This window comes from Triturus cristatus, chromosome 5_1, assembly GCF_964204655.1.
Source record: "Triturus cristatus chromosome 5_1, aTriCri1.1, whole genome shotgun sequence".
Lineage (NCBI taxonomy): Eukaryota > Metazoa > Chordata > Amphibia > Caudata > Salamandridae > Triturus > Triturus cristatus.
Window position 1 is genome coordinate 422,275,562 of NC_140587.1, and position 12,360 is coordinate 422,287,921.

At 44.9% G+C, this 12,360-nt stretch overlaps 1 protein-coding gene across 1 annotated transcript in view; it reads right to left on the bottom strand.

Moving 5' to 3' along the window:
* VPS13B (vacuolar protein sorting 13 homolog B) overlaps positions 1-12,360 on the bottom strand; it is a 2,934,705-nt gene that overhangs the window by 2,681,742 nt on the left and 240,603 nt on the right. The window lies entirely within an intron of this gene.

Genomic DNA, 12,360 nt, shown 5'->3' on the forward strand with positions numbered 1-12,360 from the left:
GGAGAAATACCACGTTGTTATTACAGTTATCAAAATATGTCATATACTCAAATTCTGACATTATTAGAAGTTGTTCAGAACCCAATGACGTTACATGGTAACTCTGCTTTACTCTGCTCTTAAAAAACAGCGTATGTGTTTAAAACATTTATTTCGAGAATCACTATCAGTGCAAGGGTAATGGCATTTTTCAGTCAAAGCGGCCTACCTAGTTCTCATGTTAATAATTAAAGGGACCATCCTGTGAATTGTTAATTTGATGAGCGTTAAAGACGTCTTTTGGTGGGAAAGAAAAGGTACCCTTCATGGCTCGGAGGCGCGTGCACCCTGCCTTCAGTTCCCCAAAGCAACCATCTTGATACTTCTTTGATTTTGGCCTCTGCGCACTCAACGAGGGCCCAATTTGCCACAAACATGGGACCCAGCGCTGTGCGCGTGCACCGCCCTTTACCAAGCTTGACCACCGTCAGCTCAACGGGCTGCTCCTAACTGACTGTGGCGGCTGCTCCTGACTGAATCTGCAGTACAGGCCTTTTTACCCGTTGCCTGCAGAAGGAAGGTGTGCTACTGGGCTTTGCTGTTTAAATGTATCTTCCAGTCCTTGAAACCAAGTCCTTCATCCTATCTGTCAGACATGGATGCCACACATGTTTATAATATAGTTGCGTAAGTAGGACGAGCATGGAAGGAATGTACCGTGAGTGTCTGATACAGCCAGGAATACATTTTGAATCTCCTGGATGTGAATAGTACCTAAGAAAGAGGATTGGAGCTAGGCTGTCAGACATCAATGAACTCCTTTGGTGTCTATTCCCAAGCTGAGGAATCTGTGTTTAGAATCTCTATTGGATGAACAAGTCACATACCTTCGATAAAGCGTTTTATGGTAGAGACTCTATCTAACCACATATTCTTCACCTTAATATCCTCAGGTGCCAGACTGGATCTAGAAACTTTCCAGCAATTTCCTTTTGCATTGACAGGTGTCATTGTAAGACTCTGCAATAGATTTGCCCACTCCAGATAGGACATTGGTGGCCTCATATATGCGCCACCTCTGCACAAGGACTTCAGTTTGTTTCCTGATCTATGTCCGTGTCGTCAGATGCAGAGCTATGGAAATCAAGTAGTGCAGTGCATAGAACTTGAGAGCTGGCATCTTAATAATGGACAGTATGAGTTAATTTCACAAAACGGGGAGGAGTGAGACAGTCCTGCGAGGAATCTGCAGTGAGATAGAGTCTCTACCACAAAAAGCATTCCTGAAGGTAAGTAATTTGCTCTTCTATTAAAGACTTCTAACCACAGATTCTTAAGCTTGTGAATAGACACCAAAGGAGTTTACCTCTTCTGGTGGTGGGTCTGTGCAAAGGCTCAGACCAGGAAATCCTGCAGGAAATGCCCGTCCTACCAGACCTGGCTATCCAGGTAGTAATGCTTTGCAAACATGCGGAAAGATGCCCCAGTCGCATCCTGGCAAACGTCCAGAACGTTCACCCAGAGGGCCTACACAGTGGTTGCAGCCTTCACTCTAGTAGAGTGAACGCACAAGCCTTCTGGTGGCTGTTTCTTGGCCAGCCCATAGCAGATCTTGATGCATAACACAATCCATCAAGATGGTCCTCTTTTGCACCACTTTACCTTTCTAAGCTCCAGTGAAACTGCCGAAAAGTTGGTCATCCTGTTGGTAATCTCTGGTTTGGTCTATGTAGAAGGTAAGTGCCCCCCTAGGGTCAAGGCGGTGAAGCCGTTCTTCCTCCTTGGAAGGGTGAGGCTGGGCATAGAAAGCCAGAAAAGGTGATGGATTGCCCAGTGTGGAAGGTCCTGAGAACCTTAGACAGGAAAGAGTGTTTTGTCTGAAATTACTCCGGGAAGAAAGATGTATCTGGTGGAACTATTGACAAAGCCTTGAGTTAGCTCACTCGCCTGGCCAATGTTATAGCAATGAGAAGTGCAGTTTTAATATATAGAAGGTGAACAGGCCAACTATACAAGGGTTCAAAGGGAGTGCACATAAGACAGGTGAGAACCAAATTAAGGTGCCACTGTGGCATCACAAAAGGTGTTGACGGGAGCACATGGGTCAGCCACTTCTAAAAACGCATCACAACAAGTTTTTAAAATGCGATGGTGGATCTAGTAAATATAGGAAGGCGGAAAGGTAACCCTTAACTGTTGCCATAGAAAGGCCTTGCTGGGCTAGGGACAGAAGAATATTCAATACTGCGCGCTTAGAGTTGGATGTGTCAGGAGAAACACTAGGCAACAAACTTCTTCCAGTGTCCTGCATAAACAGATTTTGTGGATGGACACTTGGCTGCCAAGATGAAACCAACCACCTCGGAAGAAAGATGGAAAGCCGTCAGCTGCCTCCACTCAATAATCTCCATTAATGGAGAAGTAGGTTGCTCAGGCTTGGGTGCAAAACTCGTCCCTGCTGCTGCGACAAGAGGTCCTCCCAAAGGGGCAGGTGGATTGGAGGACATGTGCTCATGGTCTAAGTTCCAGGTACCATGTTCCCCTGGCCCAGTCTGGGACCACTTGGGCCCAGTCTTTCTTGACCCTTTTCAGTACTCTGACCAGGAGAGGAAGGGCCAGAAATGCATACACATGTCCCAACCCCCAGTGTAAGTGGAAGGAGCCTCCAAGAGAGGACTGCCTTGGAAACTCCAGTGTGCAAAGGTTTGGCCATTGCACATTCCCAGTGGTGGCAAACAGACGGAGTCAGGGTTCTACCCGTTGCTGGATGACACTCTGTGCCACATCCGAGTGTAACTTTATGATTCGCTAGGCAACGTCGGCTGAGTTCATCCGCCTTGGCGTTTAAAGATCCTGCCAGGTGTTGTGCTGTCAGGGAGATGCTGTGAACATTCTGCCACTCTCAGAGATGCAAGGCCTTCTGACACAGAACACTCAACACCACACCACCCTGCTTGTTGCAATACCATAGGTGGTCATGTCTGTGAGAATCTGCATCCAATCCCCCTTGATAGTCGGGAGGAGTGCCATCAATGCCAAGCCAATCATTCACAACTCCAATAGGTTGATATGGAGGAGTGTTTCCGATGGAGACCAGAGTCTTCTGACCCCACCTCTCCCAGATGACCTCCCCAACCCAGCAACAATGCATCCGTCACAACCATTAGCTCTGGGTCGGGTAGGGGAATGTGTCTGCCACCAGTTCAATTGTGGTCGACTAGCCACTACTGAAGGACTTTCGCAGTCTTCTGGGACACCTCGTTGAAACCCAATAGATTGCCTTGGTGCTGAGCCAACTGAGACTTCAGATCTCACTGCAGAGCCGCATGTGCCACTGGGTGTGGTCCACAAGTATAATGCAGGAGGCCCAGAAGTCTCAGATCCACTCTCACTGTGACCCAGGTCAAGAGCTGAAACATCAGGATCATAGCCCGAATATCCTGGACAACTTGTGCCGGCGAGATAGCTCAAAATAGCACCGCATCCAGGACAGCTCAGATGCAAGGAAGCCATTGTGAAGGAGTCAGGTGAGACTTCAGCACATTGATGGAAAAGACCAACAATGTCAAGAAGTTAGCTGTCGTCTGGAGGTGACCTAAGCCTGCTTTACACAAGCTGACAAGTTATTGGGAAACTGTTATTCCCAACCTATGCAAATGAGTTTCAACCAACACCGCCTCTTTGGGGAACACCCCAGGTGCACTGGTAAGGCCAAAGGGGAGCAAAGGAAACAAAGTGCTTGTGGCCTACCTGAAACAGTAGGTAATGCCAGTGGAACTATAGGACGCAGATGTAAAAATATGCATCCTGCAGGTCCAGTGCTACCATCCAGTCTCCTGGATCCAAGGCAGACAGGACATGGGCCAGGGTGAGCATTCTGAACATGTCCTTCCGGAGGAAGATGTTCCGAGGGCAAAGGCCAGGGCAGGCTTTAGGCCTCCACTATTTTTCAGCACCAGAAAAGAGTAGAAGACAAGCCTTTATGAGAGCTTTGAAGAGGTAAGTGCAGAAGGTATGTGCTATGACTTCATTCGCACACTGTGATGATTTTTTAGACCCCTTCAATATGGCATTAATTGTACATTGCATTAAACCAAATTACTATATTCCAACTACTAGCTGCTAGCAGTTTATGCTTGCTCTATTATTTTGCAGCCCACATGGTCTACGCTTCTGCACTTACCTCTTCAAAACTCTCATAAATATCTATATGATAAAGCTATGTGCCACAATAGTTTATGCTTTCCCTCACTTATGCCCCATGTGCATTCATGGGCTCCCTACTCCAGCTTGTACCTTTTTGCCTTCCAGCATTATCATAGTTGTGCCAATTGTGAGGACCTCCATACTTGGACATCTGTGTTTACTCTTTCACTTTTGAGAATATCGACCCAGAGGTTGGTATATTTTAATATTCTTTCCTACGTGTCCTCAAATTGGGTTGCATGAGGCTCTAGCTTAATTCGCATGAATCACCAATCTAAGTAACACATCTCAATGGGACTCAGCACAATGATAAGCGTGGCATCTATGAACCTAGATTTTTAGAAATTAACAACAAACTGAAAATAGACACATGGTGGAGGTTTTTCCTTGGTGGAGGTTTTGACCATCGTAAATGTCACCTTTTTAATCTATGTAAATAGCGTTTTTGGGCTCAGTAGAATGTGTAATGTGATTGCAGAATACCTACAAGATTCCACATTGGAGGTGGCTTTCATTATGAAGGCATTGAGTAGCCGAAACACACCTAGACAGGTGACACAGGACGATTAAGAATACAAGCCACAGTTGGTATATCCACAAAAAGTACTGACTCAAATAAGTGTACTATATAGACACGTAGTAAAGACATTGTGAATCACAGTGCTGTATTATTGATAAATAAGAACTCTCAATTGAGTATAATTCATGTTAGGTATCATGCACTGCCATTATAAAGTTTTAGTCCGTAATGTTTATGGAACGAGTATGTAACGTTGAAAACTAAGGGCGACATGAATGAATGATAGTGTGAGTGTAGCGAAGATTGTATGGAGAATTTTTATATCAATGTATACGTTTGTACCAATGTTTGGTGCACATTCATAAAACAATATTTCATTTGCATGTACTTTTACAGACTTTTTAAATGTTGATTGCTAATAAAAACCTATATCCCCATCATATTCACGTCCTCTGAGCCTAGTATTTGGTTATGAAACTATTTAGAAAGCAAGAAGTTTCCGCTATTTCCTTGTACATTATTGCAATTGTTCCTGCCCTAGGAACTTGTATGTATAGCAGGGGGTCCCCTTTTTTAAAACACTACGCTGAGTCACATATTGCCATTGCTGTGAGCCACTACTGAAGCCTCAAAAGGAGTACTGTTGTGAAGGGGGCTGTGTGGGTGGTGGCCTTGCTCTTTTTAAATCTCTCCAAGACCAAGTCACCCTTCGCTCCAAACAGCCTAGAGCCGTCAAAGGGCATGTCCATTAGGGACTGCCGGACATCAGAGGAAAACCCCGTGGAGAGAATCTATGCACGGAGCTGCAGCATGACGCTGGTACCCACTGCCCTACCCAGGCAGTCAGTTGTGTCCAGATCTGAAAGTACCTTCTTGTCTCTCAGAAATAACACGCTGTAAAGTCGGTCTGATGTCTTCTGGTATGACTGGCAAGATATCCACCACCCTTTCCCCAACATGTGTGAGTACCTACCCAGGATGCACGAGGTGTTGACAGACCTTAGGTTTCGCAAATGTTTCCATTTGTTTGGATTCCTGCTCTGGTGGGGTCAGAGAAATGGCATTTCAGTTCAGGCTGGTGGAACCCTATACCACTAAACCCTTTGGGGTGGGTTGAGTCTGTAGAAAATCGGGGTCCCTGGGAGCAGAACTGTGTTGCCTTGCCACTTGCCTATTCAGTGTGGGTGCAAGATCCTAGTTTTGCCCACATGCCCACCAGGACATCAATGAGGCCCTTATTAAAAAGCAGTAGAGGTTCTTGATTGGTCTCAGCTGGCTTCAGAAACTCAATGCGGACTTTGGTTTTTACTTCTTGCATGGGTCTCTTGAGGTCTAGGATTTCCGCTGCCTTCATGATCACGGTGGCAAAGAAGTCAGAGTCTTCTGTAGCCATGGCCGGGTTTGGGGAAGAAAGCCCAATCTCTTGTGAGGTGTCCAGACCACTAGCATCCTGAAGGTCCCCAAATGTTTCCCTCCTCATACATGTTATCCTCATAGTCACCACCTTCGTCATCATATTGGTGAGATATGTCTGCGTTTAAATAGGCATACTGTCATGGTCCGGAGGTTAAGGGCAGAGCTTGGGAACCAACAAATCTATTGGATCTGTATCGGGTGACCAGTGTCAAGGGTCGGGTGGTAGTATTGGTCATGTCTCGGAGTGGCATCAGATGTGCTGAGGCTGGGGCCAGCAGCCGCGTGCTTCAGGAAGGGGGTCGACCTCAACTTCAGGTCAATTGTCATGGACGGCGTCGGGACAGATCTACTGATATGATCCCAACATGGAGCCACCTGAGGCTCCAAGGCAATTCAGCAGGATCCGGTGTGGTAAGAAAGGTTTCCACTGCAGCCTGTCTGAGCCGGCAAAGATTGTCCACTCTAGCAGTCCTCTCGAGGGGAAACACTGCTGTAGTCTGTTCTGTGAAACAGCTCTACGGACTGGAGGTACTAGGTCGTCGTGCAGCTTCAAATGACACCAGTGGGGGGACGATGGAGACCCATGCTTTGACTTCTTGTGCTCCGTATGCGATTTATTTGACTTATCTGAGCACCGCAACTTCAATTTGAAATGTTCATGCAAATTGCCTCGCTAACGAGAGTAGTCTGCACCCTCCACCTCAACCGGGACTGCTTTTTCTTACGGTGTTTGGCAATGGCTAACCTGGCTTCTCGGTCACGGATGAATTTGAGATTCATCTTCACACAGCAAGGATACAATTGTTAGTCGTGTGAGGTGCCGAGGCACAAGAGGCAGTCATGGCACAGCTTGAAACCTGGAGTTTTAGGTCCCATATTCTGCACAGTGGACTGTTAAGAATGAAAAGAGATTTTCTGATGAAAAAAGTCTGTCGGAACACAGCACTGCTAGCTCCAGAGCTGGATCAGAAGGCAGGGACAGAAAGGAACTGACTGGGCCACACAACGCCATCTGTCGACACACAAGGGAATTGCAAAAAAGTTTCCAGATCCAGTCTGGCGCCTGGGGAAATTCTCAAGGTGAGGAATCTGCAGTTAGAATTATTGTCATTTAACTGGGGGTAAACAAGGCAAGAGGAGTAGAGGTTTCAAGTTGAGTTTATTTTTTTCACAACTTTATTTAGCATTTTGGTAGACAAAAGAGAACATGACACACATTTTAGCATCATCTTAAGCTTCAAAGGAGACAAAAGGACTCCGCCCCCACCACCTAAAAGGATTACACATGTTAGGCGAACAGGAAAAGACTACCAATGCACCAGTTTACTCAGCCTTCCCCGCACTCCCACACCCCAGATCACCCAGTCAGGAAAGGAAAATTGCAGTAGTCACTCATGTTAATGACAAACATTATACAACAAAGCAGGGTTGATCTGTCTTGTGGATAAGCCTGAAGGCGGATGGATCAGGGTGGGTCCTCCTCTGAATCGGAGTTGGAGAAGATCCATATGTCAGAAGCTCTCAGCGTTTTGGACATGGTGAGATGTATTACCCCAAGTCTGTTTTGATGTCTTATGTGCGTAATGGAGGGGTGCCATGCGGCGTAAAATTAGGCCACCCTGTCCCCGAGTATAGCGGTAAGCTTTTCCATTGCGTACAGATTCCATAGCTTTCCCCACCATAGGTTTAATGTGGGCCCTTGAGGATGTTTCCGCATTTGTGCTACTCCTAACCTTGCAGCTAATAATAGATAGGCAACTAATCGCCCATGTGTAGTCGACAAAGTAAGAGTTCTCTCTGCACCAGGTTCACCCAGGAGGATTAACAGTGGATCACGGGGTAGTGTGATGTTGGTAATGCTGCGTATGGTGAGAAGAACCTCGTCCCAGAATGTTTGCACTCTTGGGCACGTCCACCATGTATGTATAAACGTACCCTGCTCTCTGCATCGCATTCCAGCAAGAATCTGAGCTCCCAAAAATTTTATGTAACCATACTGGTGTCGGATACCAGCGAGTGAGGAGTTTGTAGGAGCTTTCTTTGTAACAGAGGCAGATCGAAGACTTCGAGGCTCCTTGCCAGATTGCTCTCCAGGTGTCATCAGTGATGTCAACCCCAATTCCCTTTCCCACTGTATCATTTATGTGTGTTTCTTTAAGAGAGTAAGGTTAAGTATGTAGCTTCAAATTGAGTTTTAATCTAAGGTGCAGTTGCCGCAAACCAACGTGTGAAGACAGCCTCCAATCAGTGAGTTCCCATTCAGTAAAACTGTAATAAACTACATGAAGCTAGTCCGCCAATCGATGTGCCAGTTGATGCATGACCAGTCCCGTGCGCATGTCCCCCAAGTTAATGGGTGACGATGGCTAATCTCACTTCAGTACTTTGTAGTTCTTTTAAGCCCAGCTGTGGGGGCAAGGAGGGAGCCTCTCCTTAACCCAGTACTGCATTTTTGACCATCTATTCTATTTCACCTATTATCATTCCTTGGTGCAAGGAGGCTAAGTGTAAGTAGGTACCCCTCCTCTCCTTATTCAATTAAGGAATTAAGGTGCCATCACTTTTGACATTAATGTAAGAATATGAACAGGTTAGCTAGACATGGCAAAGATTTGGTTCCCTGGCTGTATATGGGAAGTTGCTATCAAGGGATGTTTTCATAGTTAAAGCAATTCTTTTATGATATAATGTAGTGCCTGCATTGTGATATGACGTGTAATTATTTTATACATTCTATACATTTTAGGATTTTATAGTGATACCCTTAATTTGGGGTGGTGATGTACATACATGTTTGTAAATAAAGCCTTGTGAGTCTAATAAAATATAATACAGGAGCAGATAGCAACATCAGGTGGAGATATAGCTGAAATCAGTATATCCCCTTCAATTGACACCTTCATCAAATAGTAGTTAGTACAACGGTAGCAGCTAAGATCACCATTCCTGTGCACTTCAATGGTTCTTTCCTCTCCTGCTTTTACCAGCCTGACTGCCTATGCAAGTTCTCCTTCCCACTCAGTAGACAGGAGTAGACAGTTCGGGTCTGGCCAACCACAATGCTTCCACAACCATCCTGTTCAAGTGTCCCTACTTTGCAGCATCTGTCTTTGCCAGAGGCACCACTGCTCTGGCACTATCTGGGGTACGATGCTGCACAGTAGGGGACATGGATGCAGGCCTCTGATACTCTGGCAGCCAATGGATGACTCTGTGCCTTGTGACTGTGCTCTTAGGACACATACATTGGAAGCACTGTCACTCCCACTTCTGGCTTCCATGTAGACATCAAATGTGCACCTTTAAAAGAATTTGTGAGCATATGGGTCAAACGCTTTGTCTGTCTCGGAGTTGGGCACTGCTAGCACACAAGACATGTTGATACCTACAGACCTTCTATCTGATACACTGCTTAATTAGTTCAATGTCCGAAGATCTCGCTGGTGGGTGATCCTTTACACAACATCTGAATATATGAAATCTAGATGTAGACTTTTTCAATCCTGAATATAGCTTGAAAACAAAAGGGCTTCTAAATCTTATTTTTATCACAGCACAACTGCTCCTCTGCATGTCTCGTCCTGCTGACTTCATTCAATTGCCAAACGATTCTGTTATTGGGATGCTGCAGCCCGTTTGAGACCTTCCAACCTTGGTAGAAACAAGTGTGGAACAGACAGAGGCGCTTGCTACAGAGTAGATCAGGAAGCCACTAGATTAAAGGTGATGAAAAGTGAGCGGTATGGGAAGACGACAGATGCCACATGGAAGAGGCACCGTGTTCCTCTCACATCCCTTAAGAGAAAACTTCTGCTAAGGCCACAGCACAGACACCTGACATCTTTGTTGTGATGAAACCCCTGGTGAGTAGTTGTACAACTGGAGCCACTGCATCCTAGTGTATATGCAGCAGGAGAAAAGCATGGAGCTGATATTTAGAGAAATCCCTGAGAAAGGACAGTAAGATTTTTTTCCTGCCCGAGTGCTGTGGAAGAGGAAGTTAGTGATGAAGTGAAGTGATTGTGATCCAAAGCAATTGCTGGAAGTAACCCGGGGCTCTTTCTTGTACCCAATCCTCTTCAACCTCAGACTGAATCCCCCTAGACTCCATACTCACTAACAGGAGTATCAAGACCCATCAATTGATTACGATAAGCAACTCTACCTAAAAATCTCCACAGTTCATAACATTTAGCAACTCAAAACCTTTCCTCAATCTCATTCAGAAATGCATGTCCAGCACCTACTACAAACTTTACCCGATCAAGCCTGATTATCTCCTATTACCAATAGCCACAAACTACCACAAATTCAAGCCTTCCTCTCGAAATTAAATCTGGACAGGTTCAACACTAGTCCAAACACTAGACCTCTTGCACCTATAGAGGGGCAGTGCCCTGCTTTAAACACTGAACCACACTGTGACCTTTGAAACACATGTACGCTGCGGCACTGCTCATTAAAAGCTTGAATAAGTTCAGCCATATTAACCCTACCATGAAGTGACTGCATTGATTCCTCCACATTCCTGCAATATCGTCAGGTGGTATTTAGTGCTAACCCAGTGGTGAAAGCATCCATCCAGAGCACCTGAACTTTTTCTGAGACCCACTGGAAAGAAGAGACAATGCATAGGCATGACTCCGGGAAAGGCGAATCTATGTGACCTTCGCCAGCACATTTATTTATTGAGTTTTATATAGCACGAACTTGACTCGAGGGTATCGGAGCGCTTTACAGAGTGTGCAGAGTATTATTTGCAAGGAATACATGAGAAAATAGTAAGCATACAGGATAAAAATACATAATAGTTCGGAGTTATCAATGGAAGATTATTTCAGAAGATGGAGGAAGAAATGCACCATTGTTTCCAGAGGGATTGATATTCAGGCTATTTGGTGGTTGGGGGGGGGGGGGGAGTGCATCAGGCAGGTCGATAATTTTAGGATCTCGTTCTGCAGTTTTTCCAGTTCTAAAAGGCACCTCATCTCAGACTTAGTCAACACTATTGTATTCAATTCTAAGTGGCTTCAATTAAATCACTAAATCGACTTCTTTCCATTTTGCCTTTAACATTTTTCTTCAAATTTGTTTTGGTAGCTGGCCAAAAATTATTTCCATTGTTGAACTTAGCTCTTTATTTTGTTTACTCTACTGGTTGCTTTAAGCCAGGCCTACACTAATCCATTGTGAAACAAATATACTTTACTGATGCTTTTGGTTTGTCTCTGAGGCTCATCTGGCAATGGAATTATGGAAGCTTTGCCATACCACATACATATATGCCAGTAGCCACCCTTCCTCCTCAACCTAATAGGTTTTTATAGTAAGTAATTTAAGACACAAGAGACTTGCATTGGCAAACGTCTCTGTCCCTATATAATCTACGATGCAGGAGGCATAACAAGGAGCACTGATCCAAAGATGAAGTGGTCGACCAGGAAATCATCTCTTTATGTTCTTCTGGAGAAACTGTGGTACATGAAGTACAACGGAAATACAGGGGTTACTGCTGCCTTTTGTGTAATCTGTAGGGGATGAAGACAGCAATCTGGTACAACGATTAAAAGATTTTACATCCCAAGATTTTGTTTATAATGATTTTTTAGTTAGTGTGTGTAAAGGAATAAAAAGCTAATATGATTTTAATCAAATGCATATACTAACTACTGTTTGGTCTCTACACTTGTCATTTAATAAGATTCCAATGCCCTTTATATAAATTAGCACAGTAAAAATCCAGCAAACAAAAGCAGGAGTTCGTCAAGAGATAACTGGCCTAGCTTGACAGGACTAAGTACCTAGTGATCACCTTAGTCTTGACAAATTGAGCTTCAGATATCTGTAGCCCCTTGAAGTACTGGACCAATAAAGATGGCGGGCCGGCTTCAGTAGATGAAAAACAAAACACAGGTACAACTGAGTATCATCTGCATACATATGCCACCCAAAGTAGACTGTTAATGATCTGTAGAAGGGGAACGGTGTAAAGAAAAAAAAAGCCAGTGACAAAGGAGATCCATTTGGGAGTACCCATGACAACAGGGAGCCTGGTGAAAAGAAGGGACCATCCAAGCCTAACCGATGAGTTCTCACACTCAGGGGCAAGATTCAAACTATTCCAGAGGCACTGGGAGATGGAACCACAGTGGAGGGTTACTGCAGTGCAGGATGAAGTAAAATAACATAGGGCACTATGTGGCAAACATTAATATACAGGGACAGCAGGACTGCTTTTT